This window comes from Canis lupus, chromosome 15, assembly GCF_011100685.1.
Source record: "Canis lupus familiaris isolate Mischka breed German Shepherd chromosome 15, alternate assembly UU_Cfam_GSD_1.0, whole genome shotgun sequence".
In the NCBI taxonomy this organism is placed as follows: domain Eukaryota; kingdom Metazoa; phylum Chordata; class Mammalia; order Carnivora; family Canidae; genus Canis; species Canis lupus.
This window is the reverse complement of record NC_049236.1, coordinates 32,382,366-32,403,731: the sequence shown is the minus strand read 5'-3', so window position 1 is coordinate 32,403,731 and position 21,366 is coordinate 32,382,366.

Here is a 21,366-nt window from a genome sequence, read left to right as displayed (position 1 = left end):
AGATTAAGCTAAATGCAGAATCACACACGTACAGGGAAATCATATCTCCAGGAAACCACCTGTCAGGCAGGATGGAAGAGAGGAACAATGCATGGTGAGCATTCTTGCAGTGCCAGTCTCAGCTGGTTCAGAGAATAAAAGCTAAATAATTTATACATACAGTTCTGAATTACATAGAGAATTATTGATAGCTATGAACATGGTGCTGGCTCTACCATTATATGAACAACCTGAAAATTGTTGGTTTTGGAAGATGTACCTGTTTGAAAAACTAGTCATAATCATCAAGGAACAATTTAGTATCTCAGGAATGGGTTGCCACAGTGGCCAGAGCTGTTTCTAATTTTCTAAAGCAACAGTGAGGACGGTTCTAGTCATAACTCTGGTGTCAAGTATCAATGAGATCAAGAGGAGCAGCAGTAGTATCCTTGCTGAGAGATGTCAGCCCTGTTGTCTTCACAGGAGCAGTTGCACACGTAATTTTTGAAGCTATTCCTAGTGGTGTAACTCCCATCCCCACTCCTCTATCCTCCCTGAGCTCTATGAGCTATTCAATGGGCTTTAATACATTCTGTTTCTCTTAAATTAGGTAGAAGTAGGCCTTGGTTGCATACTCATAGTGTGCAAGATAAATTACATAGTAAAGGGGAAGGAAGAGAGGGGAGAGGGAAGGTGGGTGTATGGGGGAGAGGAAGAGAAGAGAGAAGAGAATTTACTGAAGGCCCCCTGCACAGTGATAATAGTTTAGATTTCTGTATGCTTATTTTTCTGTTTTTTGAACTTACATCTATGATTTAATTCTCAACACAAGAGTGTGAAACATTGGTGTCTTAATTTTACAAATGAGTAAAATAACTCAGTGTCACACTATTAAAAAGCACTTGGTTGGGCTTTTAGGCCTAAATATGAACAAGTCCCAACTTCTTGACCTATCTTTGCTTGTACCAATGGAGTAAGTAGGACTAGAAGAAAATATACACACACATGCACAAACACACACTGCTTAGTTACACTTAAAATTTAGCACCTCAGTTGCACCCCTAATGGTGGGAGCAATTCTGATTTACAGCGAATAAATCATAATTTATTTAAATAATTCCATACTGTCAGACCTGTATGTTGTTTCCATGTTTTCACGGATAAAAAAATTGCTGTTATAGATTATCTTGGTAGCTAAATATTGACCACATCCATAATTATTTCCCTTGACTAATTTATTTTTTTAAAGTAGAATTCTGATTCCAGATGAAGGACTGGCTCATATTAGACTAACTTTACTGCAGTTACAATGATTAAAGCTGAACGAGATATAAAATACAACTGTTTGGAGGCATTGGAATACAACCAAAGTAGTTTGGGGAAAAAGAAACTGCAACCATTATAAGAAGGAAAGAACAGACGGTGAGCTCCACATTTAGCTGGCTTTACTCCTGCGGGTTTTTTTCCTGCTATGTGAGGGAATAGAGTCCAGGCAGGGGAAAAAAAAAAAAAATCTCACAGGACTGGGGAGACAGAAATCAGAGATTGAGACTGACAGGTTGCAATTTGGGTGGCAATATCCCAAAAAAGGGAGGCTTCAAAGGAGTCCCCCAATCTCCTACTGATTCTCTTCAAGATGTTAATGGACTCTTCACTATTCATGCAAGAAAAGCCAATGGAAAGCAGCACCTGGGAGGAAAAAAATAGAAGGGGTGTGTGTGTGTGTGTGCAGATTTCAATATCTGCCTGCTGCTAAGAGAAAAGATTGAAGTTACTAAATCAGAAGAACTTACTAAATACCCAGGGCTTTTCACTGAGCTACCAAAAGGGCAATGGCAGGATTATAGCACAATGGAAACAATCTTTAAAGAGAAAAAAAAGTAACTAAAATCAACTCATGAAAGAATTAAAGTGATCTTTTAATATCCTAACTATGATCCACCAAAAAACTAAAAATTAAATTGATCTTCTTTAGAAAGAAGATTACATTATCTGTAGGCTATAAAATTAATTACTATACCATTTCCGATATTAAATTAAAAATGGAAGGCATGCTAAGATACAGGACCAATGGAATAAAACCAAGAGAAAAACAGGCCATTAAAGTAGAGGCATGAGTGATTCAGATGATGGAGTTACCAGAGACTTTTAAATAAGACAATTTAATTAATTCAAGAAAATAGAGGGGCAAATGGGAAATTTCAGTAGACACCTAGATATCACACACACACAGAAACCATGCAACACACAACCTGTCAAATGGAAATTCTACTCTTTTTTTTTTTTAGATTTTATTTATTTATTTGACACAGAGAGAAAGAGGGAGAGAGAGCACAAGCAGGGAGAGCAGCAGAGGGAGAGGGAGAAGCAGGCTCCCCGTTGAGCAGAGAGCCCAATGTGGGACTTGATCCCAGGACCCTGAGATCATGACCTGAGTTGAAGGCAGATGCTCCACTGACTGAGCCACCCAGGCATCCCAAATTCTATAACTTTTAAATAAAATGGCTAGTATGAAGAATTTATTGATTAGCAGTAGGGTAGAAATAGTAAAAGACAAAAATGATGAGTAAATCAGATCATAGAGCTGTGGAGAGTATTCAGAACAATGCACAGGGAGAAAAAGCATACGGACAAAAGCATGAGAGACTTATAAGATAGAAGGAAAAATGCTTAACGTGTTAAGCATTGGGGCGTGTTAACGTGTTAATCAAAGGGGCAATAGTTAGAGAAATAGTGACTAAGAATTTCCTAGATGTGAAGAGATAGATAATCAAGCCATGGGTTCAAGGTCTGGAAACTCCATACAGTATAAATAGAAAACCACAGTTAGGAACATTATAGCCACACTGCTTAAAAACCAAAGATAGAGTGAAATCTTAAAAAAGGAGCTAGAGGGAGAAAAAAAAGAAAGTTCAAGAAGTACAATACCAGGGTCAAACAGTTTATAAGTTTATTTGTTTGTTTTAGATTTGGATGTAAACTCTCAATCTACTCTTCAGAAATTCCGCAGCTTTTCCCCACACCCTTGGAAATAGTGTCACAAATTTCTGTCGTTACTTGGATATTCTAAATAGCAGAATCCTTAAACCTCTTTAATATTTAACCTGTTGTGGCTTCTGAATGATGAATGGGGCTGTTGGCAATTTTGGGGAGGTTCAGCCTTTCTGATAGAAACTTTTTGTGTTGATTTTGGCCTTTTGGGGGGCTTTTTACTAAAAGTGCTGTTTATAATGTAGGTGTTACAAAAATAGGGTTCCAATGCAGATTTATCCCAGATTATACCTACACATACGTACATAAAGTTGATTTAATGTGTTTCCATATCCACTCTTTTCAATCACAAGGAACAAAATTGTAGGGCTCTTAGTGTTTGTACTGCTTCTACATTTTCTCTTTTTGTTCTTAAACTGAAGTTATACTCACTCGTACAAAGGTTTATACATTTATTAATTTTCTAAGTAATCTTGATTTTATTGCAGCTCTTGGTTTCATAACATGCCTTCAGGTGTCCTTGAAAGAAGCGCTTTCATCTCTGTGGATTCAAATGCTTTCCTTTGGCTTCCATGGGCAGCAATTATAGTGTCCTGTATCATCTAGTCTCTTTACACAGTGATCCCTATGAAGCTGAGATGCAAAGATTCTACCCCAGTGATTTAGGTCTGGCCTCATTCCAAGCCTTAATTGATGGAGACTTTGTCCTGTACTTAGTATTCAGTATAGAGCAAAGCATTTCTCATGAAATGGTTCCAGCGAATGAAAATGACCTAGTTGTTGCAAGCCTCCCAGCAAAGTGGAATTACCTTCTGGACCAGGCCTGAGGCTCAGTGCCACGTTGACCACTTTCTCTTGCCAAGTAATTTCCTAAGATACAAACTAGACTCATTTTGAAAATATAAAACTCTATTAAATATATATAATAAAGTAAAAAGACAAGATACAAAATGTTATGAGCACACATTAGAATTATAAACAAAATAAATTAATAAAAGTGTATGAAGAAAGCCTAGAAGGAACTCCACCAAAAAAATAACAATGGTAGTTTGACTACTAAAATAATAGGAAATTAATTTTCTTTTCACCATTTTACATAATTTCTGGATTGTAGTTATATTACCTTTATAATTAAACAATAAATTTCCTTTAAAAATGATGTTAAAATAACTCTCTGATAAAAATTTTGACAACCTACTTTTATAACCTCCTCTCCTTAGCAATAGACCTGGGATTATAACGCTGGAATTCATAACTAAGATCATAACATGTTAATAACCCAACTGGAGTTCTTAACATTATGGTTTGCTTATTTTGTAATACACTTCTTTTTAGCACCTGTACAATTCAAACCTTTTAATTACATTTTGCATGACTGTCAGGCAAAATAATTGTGAGCAAGTTTTCGTATATGCATTTTTCTGAAGCTTGATGTATTATAGCAATCCAAATGTAGGGGGAACACTGCATTTAACCAAGCAGGGAGACAAAGCAGTAATTGTGATTTCACTCTAGGTCATCAAGAATGGAATTTTTGAGTCATCTTTTTAATCTTACAGATGCCTTAGTCGCCAGAATAAGATTATTAAAAGTATGGGAAGACCTCATTTACTCTCTAGCAAATTTTCTAGACTACAAATAGAAAAAAATATGAAAATTAAAAACTAATGTGAAATATTGTTTTGCATAAGTCTTATTTGACTACAAAATAGGTTTGGAAATAGAATCAATGATTTTTTATATGCATTTAATCTTTCTTCTTCCTGATACTGTTCTTTGATATTAACTCTACATAGTTTGAATTTCTATAGAAAATATCCGCATCACTTTAAATTAGCATAACTTTTATCCTTACCTGCATTGCTGGAGAACTATCTTATCTTGAAGCTAACTAAATTTATTTTAGAAATAAATTGTACAATAATATTTCTTTCTTAAAGGTGCTGATATCAGGAACCAAGAGAACACCTCCCATGGAGACATGACAGTTATGTAATTACAGGTACATCAAGGCTGACTTCTTTCTATGTTTTTCTATGGTAAGTTCTGAAGAACATTCATTTTGCCCTTTTAGCAAATTTATACCAGTTTTCAAGCTTACATTGAACCTCATAGTATGCATGTCAATGAAGGCTTTTCTTACCTGGGTTGAGATGGCAAGGGACCATCCTGTTTTGTGCTATTCTTTGCTCTCTAAACAAAATTGAGCAAGTGATGTCAGCTGAGTGTTAGAACAATTTCATATGACTCCAATCTCAACCTATGCCTTGAAAGGGAATGTGAGTTAACTTTTGCTGCCATGGGTTTTTACAATCATGTGCTATTTTATAGAATCACAGATAAGTAGAGTCAGAAGGAAATTCTAATCCAGTGGCTGTGGAGTTGAACTCCTTTTCAAAAAATCAATCTTGTGTAGAAGCCTAAGACATAAAATGACAGAAGCAGAAGTCCTTTATTGATTGAATAAGAGGTTGCTGGGCAGCCCCTACAATTCATTTGTCCTATCCCTTCTTTCTCTGTGGGAGCTATCGAGCATCTCAACAGAACACAAGAGAATTCTCAGAACAGATTGCAAACCACAAATCTAATTCCAATTTTTCTTATATTACAGATAAGTCATCAAAAGCCTAAAGAAGTGAAGCTACTTGTCCAAAGTTATAGAACACAAAGCCTTGCACACATTAGGTCTCAAAATGTAAGTTATCAGGATAGATATCATATTAATCAATGAAACAGGCAGACTTGCAAATCTAGAGCATTTTTTTCCATCAGAATTATTGTTGTTGTTTTTTTGGTGCATTTTATTCATTTTTCTGAAAGTGTTCAAAGGATATCATTAAAGGAGAATGATGGTTATAAAAATCAGTACCAGGGGCACCTGGGTGGCTGGGTTAGTTAAGCACCTGACTCTTGGTTTCAGCTCAGGTCATGATCTCATGGATTGTGAGATCTAGCTCCACGTTGGGCTCCGTGCTCAATGGGAGTCAGTCTGCTTGAAGATTCCCTCTGCCCCTCCCCTCACTCACATGTGCTCACGCACCCTCTCTCTCTAAAATAAATAAATAAATCTTTGAAAATCAGCCCCACTGAAACGCTTGGGTAGGTCAGTGGTTGAGTGTCTGCCTTCGGCCTAGGGTGTGATCCTGGAGTCTGGGATTGAGTTCTGCATCGGGCTCCCTGAATGGAGCCTGCTTCTCTCTCTGCCTATGTCTCTGCCTCTCTCTGTGTCTCTCATGAATAAATAAGTGAAATCTTAGAAAGAGAAAGAAAAAGAAAGAAAGAAAGAAAGAAAGAAAGAAAGAAAGAAAGAAAGAAAGAAAGAAAGAAAGAAAGAAAATCAGCCCCAAAGCTTATGAGTAGGTCAAGAAACTTACAAAAAGTCTTACCATGTCATCCTGAGGGAACTACAAAATATTTAATCCAATACCACCACTGCACAGATCTGGTGGGACCCTGGCTACCACTAGAAACATGGATGTTTCATTATGTACAGAGAAGTATTTTCAGGGAAGTAATTTCCCAGGAGTAAGGGCTCTGACCAATTCTGAATTAAGTTGAAGTCATGCTGGATCCTCAATGTAGAGAATCTATAATGTAGATGATGGTTGAGCTCTGTAATGTCACAGAAATCATAAGACAGGGAGCTCTAAGACATCTAGATATTCTGATTGCTTAAAAATTACAGTGTATTGTGATATATATTCTCACTTTATATTAGTTAAAGTATTTGATTTAAGCAGAGCACTGAGGTCACTTGCATCAGAGATCAATTCCCCTCTACATATCAGTTGCCCCATAGCTCAGCAGTTATTACATCAGACTTAGTAGAAATACAAAATAAGCTATCACAAAATCAAAAAGTTATGCTTATTATAAAACCATCTGAGATCTGTAGAATATACAATGAGACTTTTGCATGGTCTCAGAATTTCATCTGACATTTGACAGCTGAGACAATGAAGGACAGATTTTTTTACTTATCTAAAAAGAAGCAACAGATTCATCCCCCAATGGCCAAACTGGCCCAACCATCATCATTGCCAATAGCTAATGTAAGAAAAGATCACAGATTTGTTGGAGAACAAAGTCAAGGAAGGATGTCACAGGCATATTTAAGACTATTGCATTCCCTCTCTCCTCTAAGTCAAGTAAGAGTGCCTCCCAGTAAGCACCCAGAGATTGGAATGTCCATCAAAAGAAGAGATGGACATTTCACGAACACACTCCTAATCCCTTTGCCAAATGCTTGCTAATTGCTTGGCATGTGTTCCCTGGAGTATGTGGAGGCAGAGAATGGTGCTTGTCTCTTACAGGGGATTGCCTAGAGCAGGCTCCATTTGCAAAGCAAGAATAAAGGATGCAGTGAACTGGCCTCACTCCTGGAGCATGTCAGGGCCAGGTGGTGTACATTTTCACATAGATCACCTGGATACCAGAAAAGTAGCCAGGCTTGATTATATTTGAAAGGACTTTGGATGTCAGCCAAAATGGACCATTTTGCTTTACTGGCAGGAGGGGAGGGTGAGTTATAATAAATCATCTAAAGGATCCATTGCCTATGCCATGAACTGGTCCAGTGCAGAAATACCCAGCAACGGGGGTAGGGCTTTGGCCACCTTACTTTGCACCCCTCCCTAGCTCCTGACCATTGAATAATTAGAAGCTGAGGGAAAAGGAGGTGAAAGGAAGTCATATTTGAAATAAGTTGGGAGAGGAAAAAATAAGAGGATCACTCTACCCCTATTTAAGATAGACCTTTTGGTATACTAGTTACACTTTTCTAAACTCGATTTATAGTAGATGGAAGAAACCAGAACTTAGAAAGATGATTAACCAAAGGCACAAAGGTAGGAAGTGACAAAGCCAGGAGTCTTGTGACTCCAAAATGGAATTCTTGAGAATGCCATCTTTTATTTATAGCGAGCCTGCAGAGAAATGGAGCAGAATACATATTACTCCATGCTACCTTTCTCTGTGGCATTTTTAACTTAAATCCCAGAAGGATTGGAAAATTGCCAGTGACTATTCTGGCATTATTGTGGCGATGGTGGCTAAATTGCTTCACCTCCCTAAGCCTCCTTGCACTCACCTATAAAATGCAAAGATTGGGTCAACTCAACTCTAAATTCCCTTTTAGATTTTATCAAGATATAATCATAGCTCAAAAAGAGAAAGAAGAGAATAAAAGAGAGGAGAAAGGAGGGAAGAAGAAGGAAGGAGAGGAAGGCAAGAGTGGGGAAGGGACAGAAGGAGGGGGGAGGGGAGGAGAGGAGAAAGATATGCAAAAGTGCATGAGATTCTGTATTAGCTGCATGAGTTGAATGTTTTGTACCTTCAGTTTGTCTTTTTCAGGGTAGTCAGAGAATTCAATTAGAACTTTCCAAAGTGGCTTCATTTCCACATTTTCTCCCTCTTCTTTCCCATCACTTCTTTTAGAGGTATTGCTAAGATGATCTTGTAAACAGAGAAAAAGGTAATTTTAGGAGATCGAAACATTTCATCCTCCTTGAAATGCTTGCAGTTGTGGACAGGACAGTACAAATTCTGCTGCGTCTGAATGTCTCCTCATAACTAGATTCCCAGGAGGAATGGTGATAGGGAGGTTCTTTTGTTTGGTTTGTTGTTTTGTTTGTTTTTGTTGTTTTTTAAACATGTGATGGGAATGAGTCTGGGAAACTGTAACTTCAGATGGGTTTGTTGCTGCAGCTTTCAATCCTGTCACAATAGGTGTCATGAAGATGAATAAAGTTGGTGCCATCTTCTGTTTTCATTATCATCCAAGGGGCTGGGATCGGAAAGGATTCATTTTGTGCCCCTGTCATTTCTCATTACTATCTTTGTCATGAGAGTGAATTATAACAGCCCTCCGATGCCAGCTATGGCTTTGCTCTCATTACAGACTTTCATTCTTGGGCTGAAGACGGTAATAAGAATGGAATGTCGTGTAAAAACAGAGCTCACTTTCATGACAGTTGGAAATTGGTGATGAAAATGGAAAATGGCAGAAAAAATTAATCCTTTTTTTTTTGTGGCAAAAATTGTCCTGCAAACAACAGCATGCACCAAACGTATCCCTCACAGTGGCAATAACAAAGCAATGAAAAGGCAAACAATGAGCAGCTTTTGGAGCAAACGAGGGATTCTGAGGCATCCATCTTGCTTGGTGCTTTGGAAATATATCTCTTAATCCTGAATAATGTAAGATCCATTTAGCTCCAAAAGTAATGTGATAGGCAATTAGGAGCTTCTCTGTTCTCCCTTCAGTGATGTTGAGTATCTCTCTATTACATACTGCCGGAAAGGCACTACCAAATTTATGGAAGCCGTTATAATTTCTATATAGGATACCTTACACACACACACACACACACACACACACAGAGTCACACACATGCATGTGTCACACACACACACAGAGTCATACACATGCATGTGTCTCTGTGTATATGTGGTTGTGTACATCTAATTCTAGACAAGCATTTACTGACTTGACAATAGTGGCTTTGAAAGGGACCTTGGACTTCCACTTTCTATTTTATACATTTCTGTATTGATCAATTTAAAAAAAAAATAACAAGAGCATTTACCACTCTTAAAATCACAGACATGATAGATAGCCTCCCTTCCCATCAAAATAAATGGCTCTGTGCACCACTGAATTACCTTTACTACCAAAGTCCATTGCCAACTCTCTAGATACATATTCTCTAATTTAAAATTGAAAAGGGGAAACTGCCATTTGCATCCACATCTTTGAATAAATGCCTCAGTCTCTTTCTTTACAGATTCTTTTCCTCACCATATACCAAATGTGATATTTTTTCTTTTCCCCGCAGAGATCCTATCTTTTCAGAAAGAGCGTTAGAACAGGCTAATTGTGGAAAGAACTTGGTATGAAATGGTCTTTTCATTAGATTTCATTTAAAGCATTTTATTTGATGTTTTATCATTTGCCAACATATATAACAGTTACTCAGTATTTACCCACTTTTCAACACATGTCGTTGTTGAGAAGGAAAAGAGGCATTTTAATATACACATTGAGCACAGAACCATTTGTGAGATGGTTATTGAATACAGAAATGCTTATTATGTGCATATTAGTGTTTGGCATACATTTAAGGTTCCTAAATGTTGACACGGTTGCCTATGCTCTGTGGATGACGAGCCAGGGGAAGTAGGCATGAGAGAGACCACTTTTCTTAGTATGAAAAGAAGGCAATTACTCTGTAAGACACCACCTGAATTTACTTGATTCCTTTTACTTTGGAGTAGGTTCGTGGCAAGGGCACATTTTAAATCGCAAAATCTTTTATACTTTTAGGAGCCGGGATGGGGGAATAACATGGTCATTGTTAGAAAAAGAGGAAAAACAGATTATTTTAAACTAGTTGAATTTTTACATAGTAAATATGCTGGAATAATTTTATGTGGTTCTGCCAAGACATTGCCAGAGCATTCTCAACTAAAATATCTGAAATAGTAGATTATCCTAAAACTTTTTCTGAAGATAATTTTGTGTTAACTATGCGAAGGTTGAAAGTGTAGAACTCTTCAAATCATATAGGTAAAGCTCATTCTAGAGCAGGGGTTATTAACCACATTAAAAAACCCAAGAGACATTTTTTTTTACTTTTTATTTTTTAAGATTCTATTTATTTATTCATGAGAGACACAGAGAGAGAGGCAGAGACACAGGCAGAGGGAGAAGCAGGCTCCCTGTGGGGAGCCTGATGCAGGACTCGATCCCAGGACCCCAGGATCATGCCCTGGGCCAAAGGCACTGAGCCACGCAGGTGTCCCAAACAGTAACTAATGGCATTTGTTTTTAAAGATCTATGACCAAAGATTCTAATTCCATAGATTTGTGGCAGGACCTGCAACCCCTGCAGCTGTACACCTGGGCTCAGCACACAGGGAACCACAACAGGAATCTGGATTTTTTTTCAAAGCTTTTTAATAAATAATTCTGGTATAAACTTGCATTAGAAACAACTGATTTGAAACTATGATGGACTAGCTAGATATTTATCTTTTGTATGGCTATCTCGGTCAACTTTTCTCCTCTTAATGAGGATATTCTTGATTCAGTACATCCATCTGTCAGATATTTATGCGAGCACCTATTCTATGCCAGTATTGCATCCGGAGGGTACTGGGAATAGAGTTGGAGTTACCGCAGGGACAAGGCGTTTGTGGCTTGCATCCACAGGACCCACACAACTATAGCAAATAAACAAATAGTTCTTTAATAGGCAAGCAGACACTCTTGAGGTTATCCCCTCAAGGCTCAGCATGAAGGGAGCAGACCACAACACCCATCTCCCAGTCTTTCCCTGAGGGGAGTTCCACTGCACACTTTCTAAGCTCCTGCCTGAGGATCTGAGTGATTTGTAATTTAGCACAGTTCTAAGGGCTGGTTATGAACTTCCCTGGAGAATGCAGGAGTGGAGAAGCCAGAGGACAGTCCGTCCCTGCCTTCTCCTCTGGTTGTCTAAGGATAAATCCAGATCACCAGCGTCTCCCTGGAAGGATCTATTTTATACACTTCTGGTGCCCCAGCTCTTGTGACTGCTGCCCCAAGATGGGCACCTGGATGTTCTGGCCCAGACAGCCGTGAGACTTGCATGCAGAATCCCATAGAAAAGTAGTAAGCAAAAAAAAAAAAATAGTTTTTAATGAGCTCAAGAACACACCTCCCCCCTCCGCCTCCAACCCTCCATCCGCTAACCCCTACCCCGCTAGGAGCAGAAAATCCCTACTTTCCAGTATCTCGGTGGAAGAAGAGTTTGTTGACTGAATGGATAAGGAAAATGTAGTATATACACAACGGAACATTATTCAGTCTTAAAAAAAGGAAATACTGATATTGGTGAAGCCTGAGGGCATTATGCCAATAAGCAGGACAAAAAAAGACAAATACTGCATAGTATCATTTATATGTAGTATGTAGAGCCAAAAGAAAAAAAAAAAAAAGGAAAAAACAAGTTGAACTCCTAGAAATGGACACTGGAGGAGGAGAAAATAGGGAGTTCCTGGTAAAGAGTTTTGAATTTCCAGTTATAACATCACCAAAATCTGAGGCTCTAATGTGTAACTAGGCAACTAGAGTTGATAACAGGATATTGTTTCATCGAAACTTACTAAGAGATAGAATGTCTAAGTGTTCCCATAAAAAAAAAAAAAGGTAAATGTGTGAAGTGATGGATGTGTTAACTCAATGGTGGTATTCCTTTCACAATATGTACATATAACAAATCACATTGTACACTTTAAATATCTTATAATTCCATTTGCCAATTATAGTTCAATAAGGTTGAAAAGAAAAAGAAAAGAAATCATTTGAGAATCCCAAATGGTTTTTTTTGATAGTTCGCTTATTTAATCCTATGATACTTACAACCCAATGACAACTTCCCCCTTGAAAAACTATCTCTTTATGTTTAAGCTTTAAAGAACAACAAACAGATTTTATTTGAGTTGCTTATATACATACTCATTACATCAACATTTTTCAGTCATTTTTCACCACCAATAACTGATCAATTAATGTCAAATCACATAATTGCTACAATCAAATAAAAATTTTTTGTGCATGATAAAAATTACTTTTAAACAATGGAGTATTTTTGTGGTTGTTTGTGTTCGGTTTCCTTGTTATCTTTTTGTTGGTTAATTTTTTTTTCATTTCATCTGTATAGCCATTATATGTTTCACTTGTGCAACCATGAGCTTAGATTTATTATTTAACTTCAAAACAGAAAAGAGGACTGAGGAAAATTCTCTACCATAGTGATTTTAAAAGTTGGTGTATAGGATTTTGGGTTGTGAGTGGATGCCTCAAAGGTGAAGGGCTGGTTGTGAGTAGCTTCAAGAGGAAAAGAGAATCAATAAAAATGGCAGACTGTTTACACGAGGTTACATTCCCAACCTTATACTTTCAACTATATCAACTCTGGGGAATGGGAAGCACATGTATGTGCTTGGTCAGACATTATTTAACAGAAGACCTTAAATAAAATTGTGTAGTTTACTTTCTTCAATTTACATCGATTGCATCATGACCTTTTCTGTTCAATAAGCTTTATATTTATTTAGAATCTGAGTCAAGATATGGCTCTAAATCTTAATCATATTCAGGTTGTTAGACTTTAAGGTAACTTCTATGTTTTCACTACTATAAACAATTCTGTAGTAAACATCTTTATGGGTACACTTTTCCTTATATGTTAGATTGTTTGCTTTGGATGCTGGAGTGGAGTTTTATGGGTGAAAAGCAGGAGTTTATTTAAGGCTCCTGATACATACTGCCAAATTACCTCTTAAAAAAGTTTCTGGCAGCTGAAATATATAAGCCCAATAGCATTATCATGTTGACTTTCCTTTTCCTGTTGTTTAGTTTTTTGTTCATTATTGTTAAAAGAGATGTAATTTATATACAGTAAAAATTGCTTGTCTTAGTTGTACAGTTTATTAAATTTGACAATTGTAGACTGCGTGTAACCACAACCACAATGAATTCATACAATATTTCCATCACCCTAAAAAGTTATTTTGTGCATCCTTGTAATAAGGGAGATTCCATCTACCCTCAGCCCCTGCAAACCATTTATTTTTATTTTTGTTGTTACAATTTTTCTTCTTTTTCCAAAATAACATATACATGGAAACATAGGGTATGTAACATTTTTCAACTCATTTCTCTTACTTAGTTTAATGCTAAGCACATCATGTGGTTGTATCATTAGCTTGTTCCTTTTTTGCTTAGTAGTGTTCTATTCTATGGATGAATTACGATTTATATATCCATTCATCAGTTGATGGAATTTGAACGGTTTGAAGCTTTTGGTGATTGTGAATGTAACTTTTATGAACATATAAGTACAGATTTTTGTGTGGAGATATGTTTTCAACACTTGTAAAAATACTCTGGAGTGGGATGGTTGGTTCATATGTTAAGTATATATTTAACTTTCTACCACACTGCCAAACTGTTTTCTGAAGTGGCTATCCCATTTTCCATCCTCATTAGCAAATCTATGGGAGGTGCAAATGCTTTACATCCTCACCAGTAATTTTGTTTTCTTTTTGTAATTTTAGCCAAGGCAGTAGGTAGGTAGTGATAGCTCACTGTGATTTAAATGTGAACTTTCCTAATGATTAATGATGCCAAACATCTTTTCTTATGTTTATTTGATATCTGCAGGCTTTCTTTGTGGTATATAAAGTTTCTCTTCAAAAATTTTGTTCACTTATATTGGATTGGGTGTCTTTTTATTATGTGTTCTAAGAGTTCTTTTGAGAGCTAAAAGCTTTGATTTTGAAGTATAAGCTATCAATTGTTATTTTGTGGTTTGGTCCTTATGTGCTTTATAAGATTATTTGCTTTCCCCAAGATCACAAAGGTTTTCTCCTGTATTTTGTTCTAGAAGTTTTATATCTCTCATTTTCACATTTAGAGCTATGATAAAAACTGGAGTTAATCTTTTCTTTGTATATGATCTATGGGAAGAGAAGGGATGAAGTGGGTGTTTTTTTCCTTTTTTTTTTTTTTTTTCCATAGCACAATTCGTTGAAAAGGGTATACTTTCATTCTAGAATTACCTTGGCATGTTACATTTGTCAAAAATCAATTGACCATAGATATGTGGGTCTTTTTTTGGACTCTCCATTTTGTTTCATCAGTCAATACATCTATTCTACCACTAAAACCACATTGTCTTGATTACTGAAGCTTTATACTAAGGCTTGAAATCAGGCTGTGTGTTCTCCCAATTTGTTCTGTTTCAAATTGATTAGGCTATCTAGGGCCATTGTTTTCCATATAAATTATAGAACCACCTTCCCCCCATCTAAAAATAAGCCTCCTTGGATTGTGATTAGTATTTTTTAGAATTTATATACCAATTTAAGAACAATTAACAATGTAACAACATTGCGTTTTCTAATCCATGAGCACAACATATCTCCCAATCTATTTAGATCATTTGAAATTTCTCTCTTTATTGTTTTTTTACTTTCAGTATAAAATTTTGCACATATTAGATTAGTTAGAAATATCTCTAGGCGTTTCATGTTTCCTTTTACATGCTATGATAACTTATGAAGATCTTAAAATTTATTTCAGTATCCAGTTGTTCAGTACTAGTACATAAAAATATAATTGAGTTTTGTAAATTGACTATGTATCCAGTGACCCTTCTAAACTTATTTACAACTTCTGGAAGGTATTTTGTAGATTCTCTTCAATCATATTAATAGAGGACTATGATTCTTTGCAAGTAAGTATAATCATGTTCCTTCATTTCAAGTCTCTATGCCTTTTAATTTACTTATCTTGTCTTATCACAAGGCTAGGACCTCCCATAGTGTTGCGTAGAAGTCGTTAGGTTGGACATCTTATTATTCACTACCTTATGGAGAAAACCCTATTTTTTTTACTGTTAAGTATACTCTCAGTTATTGTTTATCTGTGGATGTCCTTTATCAAGATAAGGAAGTTCCCTTTTATTGCTAGATTGCTGAAAGATTTTTTTTAATAGATGTTGAATGGTTTCAAATTCTTGTATTATAACTTCTGAGATAATACATTTTCCTACTGCATTATTTTGATATGGTGAATTACAAAATTGATTTTCAGATAGTGAATCAGTCTTGTATTTCAGGGATAAATATCATTCATTCATTTTGTATCATTCTTTTTTATGTCTCTAAATTTGATTTGCTAGGAATTATTTCTTAGAGAATTTTATATCTATGTTCCTGCAAAGATACTGGATCATGGGAAACTTTTTTTAAATACTGCTTTTGTATTAATCTATTTTAAGTTATCTTATGATGTTCTTGTTTGGCTTTGGTACCAGTAGGCCTCATAAAATGAGTTAGAAAGTGTTCTGTCATTTTTCATTTTCTGTAGAAGTTTGAGTAAAATTGCAAAATTCTTTATATGTTTCGTGAATTCACACATGCTGCCACCTGGGCTTGGAATTTAAGGGAAGACTTTAAGCTATAAATTTAAATTGTTTAAAAGATATCAGGTTATTTTGGTTATCTCCTTCCTGAGGGAGCTTCAGTAGTTTGTGTATTTCCAGAATTGTATTCATGTCATCTAAGTTTTAAAATTTCTTGGAATCATGTTCATAATATTCTGTTATTATCCTTTTAAGACCTGCAGTTATGGTTTCTTTTTTATTCTCGATATTGATAATTTTTTTACTGTTTTTTCCCCCTTCTGCACATTGGCTAGAACTTTATCAATTTGATTGAACATCTGAAAGAATTAGTTTTCAGGTTCATTGGTTTTATTTCTTATTTTTATTTCATTAACTTCTCATCTTTATTATTTCCTTCCTTAGTTGCATTGGTTATAGTTTTCTTTTTGTAGTTTTTAAGATGACGGCTTAGTTTTGATTGTAGACATTTCTAATATAATAATTTGGTATGATTATCTCCATGTGTTGCGTTAGCTAAAATGTTCCTCAAGTTTGATATGTTATATTTTTATTTTAATCTACTGCAAAATACTTTGTAATTCTCCCCTGTGAATTATGGGCTATTTAGAATTGCATCGTTTAAACCCAAATATTTGGGTTGTTCCAGATTCTTCCCACTATCAATATCTATTTTAATTCCATTGTGGCTAGATAGATTACTTTGATTTAATTCTTTTAATATGTTAATGTTTGTCTTAGGTCCCATACAGTGGTCTCTCTTGGTGAATATTCTCTGTGTACAATGAAAGAATGTGTATTCTGTCTTTTTGCGGTGAAGTGGTCTTTCGATGTGAAGATCAAATTGATTGATAGTGTTATTCTTTTATATCCTCTCTATCCTTAGTTATTTTCTGTCTTCTTGTTTTATCATTGAGAAAAATTTTGCAGTCTCCAACTATAATGGTTGATCTGTCTAAATGGTTTCTCCTTTTAGATCTGTCAGTTTCTGTTTCATATATTTTGATGATCTATATGGTGAATACATAGTTAGGATTGTTATGTCTTCTTAAGGAATTGATTCCTTTACTAGCACAGTTCTATGGTTTCATAGAGTCTGACAAAAGACACAAGATCCTTGGGTCAAAGACAAAGCCTTTTATTACTCACAGCAAAGAAAATACCATGAACTTCATGTTTACATCAATTTTCCCTAAGTGCAAGATGAAGTAAGCCCAGATGGATGCTGTACACAGTGAGCTTATGTACATATGAAGCATCCTGAATTTAGGAAACTTCACTCTCATAAAGAGGGCTGCTAGGTGATTGGCCCAACATTTTCCCCAGAGGGTATTATCTTTATTATCCTGGACAGCAAAAAATCTTTCTCTATGCCCTGGAGATGGAAGGAGACACCATGTCTATCTTTCAAGGCTCTCTACTCTACAAACATCTTTAAAAGAATTGTCCATAATTAAAGTTATCAAAACACATGAGAATATGTTAGAGACGCGTGGAGCATTGTTTCCTAACTGTGGCCTCTTTATGCCTAGATAGACTCTTCATTCTGTATTTTATTTTGTATATTAACATAGCCAGTAGCTCTTCTTTTCGATCAGTACTGGCTTGACATATATTTTTCATCCTTTTACTTTTAACCTACATATATCTTTACATTTAAAGTGGCCTTTTTTGTGGGAAGCATTTGGTCTTAATTATTTATCTAATCTAACCCTCTGCCTTTTCTTTGAGAGGTTTAGGTAATTTATATTAAATGTAAATATTAAGAGGCACCTGGATGGCTCAGTTGGTTAAGCATCTGCCTTTGGCTCAGGTCATGTCTCAGGATCCTGGGATTAAGCCCTATTACAGGCTCCTCACTCAGTGAGGAGCATGCTTCTCCCTCTCCTTCTGCTCTCCCACCCATTTGTGCTCTTTCACTCTCTCTGTCTTTCAAATAAATAAATTAAATCTTTAAAAAAATAAATGTAACTTAAAATAAATGAACTTAAATCTAGTAACATACTATCACTTTATACTCGCACCATCTGATTATTTTTCCCTTTGTTATTTTTCTATAGTTATAATATAGTCTGCCTTCAAATTATGCCACTGAAAATTATATTATTTGACTTCATTTCATTTTACAACTGTATACTTCCACATACTTCTATTTCTTCACTTCCAGCCATTTTGCTGTTTTGCTACATTTTACTTCCATATGTATTAAAAACCCCATAGTGTATTATTATTTTTTACCTAGATACTTATTGTTTTTTAGTCAGTTAAAAATAAGAAGGAAATCTCTTGCACTTAAGTTATAGGATTTCTGAGATTAATTATTTATGTAAATTCAAGTTTTCATATGATATCTTAATTCTCTTCTGCCTGAAGTACATGCTTTAACATTTCTTGTAGTGCAGATATGTTGGCAATGAATTTTCTAAGCTTTTGTTTGTTTGAAAAAAAATCTGTATTTATCATTACCTTTTTTTTTGTTTGTTTGTCTGAAGTTTAATTTATTCCTCTCTAGTTTATGGAAGTGGCAGCTTTGGCTATTGCTTTTAGATTTTTCATTATTTCTAATACATGGATTGAATACTATAAATACCTTAGAGTATTTATGCTATAAATCTATAATACTACAAATTTCCCTTAAACACTGTTGTTGCTGCATCCCAAAGTTTTTGATAATTTTATATTTTCATTTTCATTGATTTTTAAATTTCTCTTGAAACTTCTTTGTCTCATGTGTTACTTGGGGTGTTGATTAATTTTCAAGGGGAGTTGGACATTTCTTGTGCTTTTTTACATCTTAAGTGAAACCAGAATCTTTGATTTAGCTGTAATTTGTCTTTTTTTTCCTCCTAGAAAGATTGAACTTTGTTCTGTATATTGATTTATTACTCTATTTATTTCTCACTTATTTTTTTTAACACTGAAATTAAGATGTTCCTTACATTGAACTCTTTTCAGTCATGGTTGATCAGGGTAGTTTTTCTTTTACTGTTGCCTGAGTAAAGATATAATTATCATTGCCTGAGTGTGGATGTCTGATTTGATTGGGGTGGGAAAGAGAGAAGTAATACTTTAGCGAAACAGTTTTCAAACACTTACTATATAATGTGGTATGAGTGGCAGGAATGGTAAAACAGAAATGTGTAGCAGCATTTCTGAAATTGAAATCGAAAGCAGAATGGTCCTGCATAATTGCAAGATGGTTTAAAAACTGAGTACCAAGAGCTTTGACTTCCTATACAGACACTTAAGAAATGGTGCAGCACTGATATTCTTTTGGTATAGAGGACAATAATCATGTGAGACAACATGGACTTGATGGCTCTGTCTCAAAGTGATTATGAAGGCTCAGATTCTGAATAGAAAGATATTTTAGGAATGCCCTAACCATTATCATTTACTGATTTTTTTTTCTTTTTATGTAGACAGGAGACAAATATACCAAAATTAATGTTTAGGTAAGTCCAAAAGAGCTTTTTTAGTATTTGAAGTTAAAAAATCGAACTAATCAGAAGGTATTATATCACTTGGTTGGATGATTTTTTTTTCTTTCTCGGCTCTATAAAAAATAAGGTGCCTACGAATGGTCTGAGATTCACTAAAATATGATCGCTGATAAGTGATCTGTTCATAGTGATTTTTAACAACCAGGTTTTTTTTTAACTCATTCATCTGTTGTGAACTCTCGTTTTCTTCTAAACAAAATCTTTTTTACTATAATTTTTAAGTGTTAATTTCCTCATTCCCCCATGTGATTATTTCAAATTCTTAAATATTTATTCTAACCCATAATCATCTGTATGTTTTGCCTCATAACAAAATAAAATTTCATCCAACACATACTAACCAAAATCAAAGACCATCAGAGCAGGAAAAGAAGAAAGGAAGACAGGGATAAATGCAGGCTGGCATTTCTTCTTTAGAGCAGATTTCATTGTTTAGACATTGCCATAGCAATGAGATTCATCAAATATTCAAAGCTTTGTTTGATATCAAAGTATAAGTTGTAAAAGTGGAATATTATTGCTTTAGTAGAAAAAGTAACTTCTAGATAAATTGCTGACATAAGTGTGCTTTCAACCTGTGATGAAAAGATTGTAATGGTAATAGTAAAACCTTTAGACACCATTTATTTATTTTAGAATTTTGAGTTTTTACCTTTTTTCTTTTTAAGAAAAAAATTTCTCTCTCTAAGCTTGTCATTGTGTTTTATTTGACTCACTATTGCTACTCTTGCCAAGACCTGTAGAGATTCTGACGATGAAAAGGTACACTTGGTGCATCCTTGCCTACTATGAAGCCAGACCTGGAAATCTGTTTCCATTTTCTCTTAGCTGAGTGACTCTGGCAAACCACCTAACCTCTCTGTTCCTATTTCCTCAATTGTAGAATGGGATTAATATGATACCTCTTTATAGAATATTTCTTATTCAAGTAATATATTAAACACTTTCTGCATATCATTCCATTCAGTTTCCACAAGCCTATAGAGAAGGTGCTATTATTATCTATATTTTATAGATCAAGCACTAGCAAGGTCATTATAGAGTTAAATGAAAGAATATGTACTTGTAATACTCTTCTTAGTTTGGATAGTAGGCACTCAGTATGATGGTAGTTATTATGTCATCGAGGATGACAAAAGTGTAACAGTGATAACAATGATAACAATGACAGAAATAAAATTTCTGTGCATCAGCATTATGTCATCATCTTAGATTAATATGATTGTAACTTTTAGAAATATTAGCATCAAGAGTTTACTTAATAAACATTTATGGACAGCCTTTTATGGCCAGACTCTGAAAGGATAAAGAGTCTCCAGATTAGTGGGAAAGGAAAAATAGATCAAAAGAGAAAAATATTGAGAAGAAATGATGAAGGAGGGAAGGAAGGAAATCAGGAGGAGAAAGCAGAGAGATCAAAAGAGGAAGGAAAGGAAGGCAGAGTAATCTTGTAGGAAATGCAGTTGGCTTCATTTGGATTGCACCATAGGAGGTATATTCCAATCTCTAATACATGCCATGCATCAGCGCCCATATTCAGAAATCAGCTGCTGGGAAGACACATGTAAACACAGCAGAGCATTTTTTTAAGGATGTGTGGTGATGCATAGCGCCTGTCAAACTGGAATCTGGCTTTATACAAAATGACTGCTGGATCACTGGTCCTAAATCAGTGTGCCATCTGTAAAAACAAAACAAAAAAAAAAAAAAAAAGAAAACTCACTGTAGCACATATGTGCACGATTGATATAAAATGATGCTAAATTATGAAATCCAGTGAGAACAAGATGGATTTTTTTTCATTCATGCTGTGACCAGGATTTTTTTTTTCCCTAAATATACATAACTAAGGATTATGGAAAAGGTAGGGGTGGTTACAGAGAGACATAGAGAAAAGGAAGGGGGGAAAAAACGGCAGAAACATCATAGTAACTTCCAGCTGC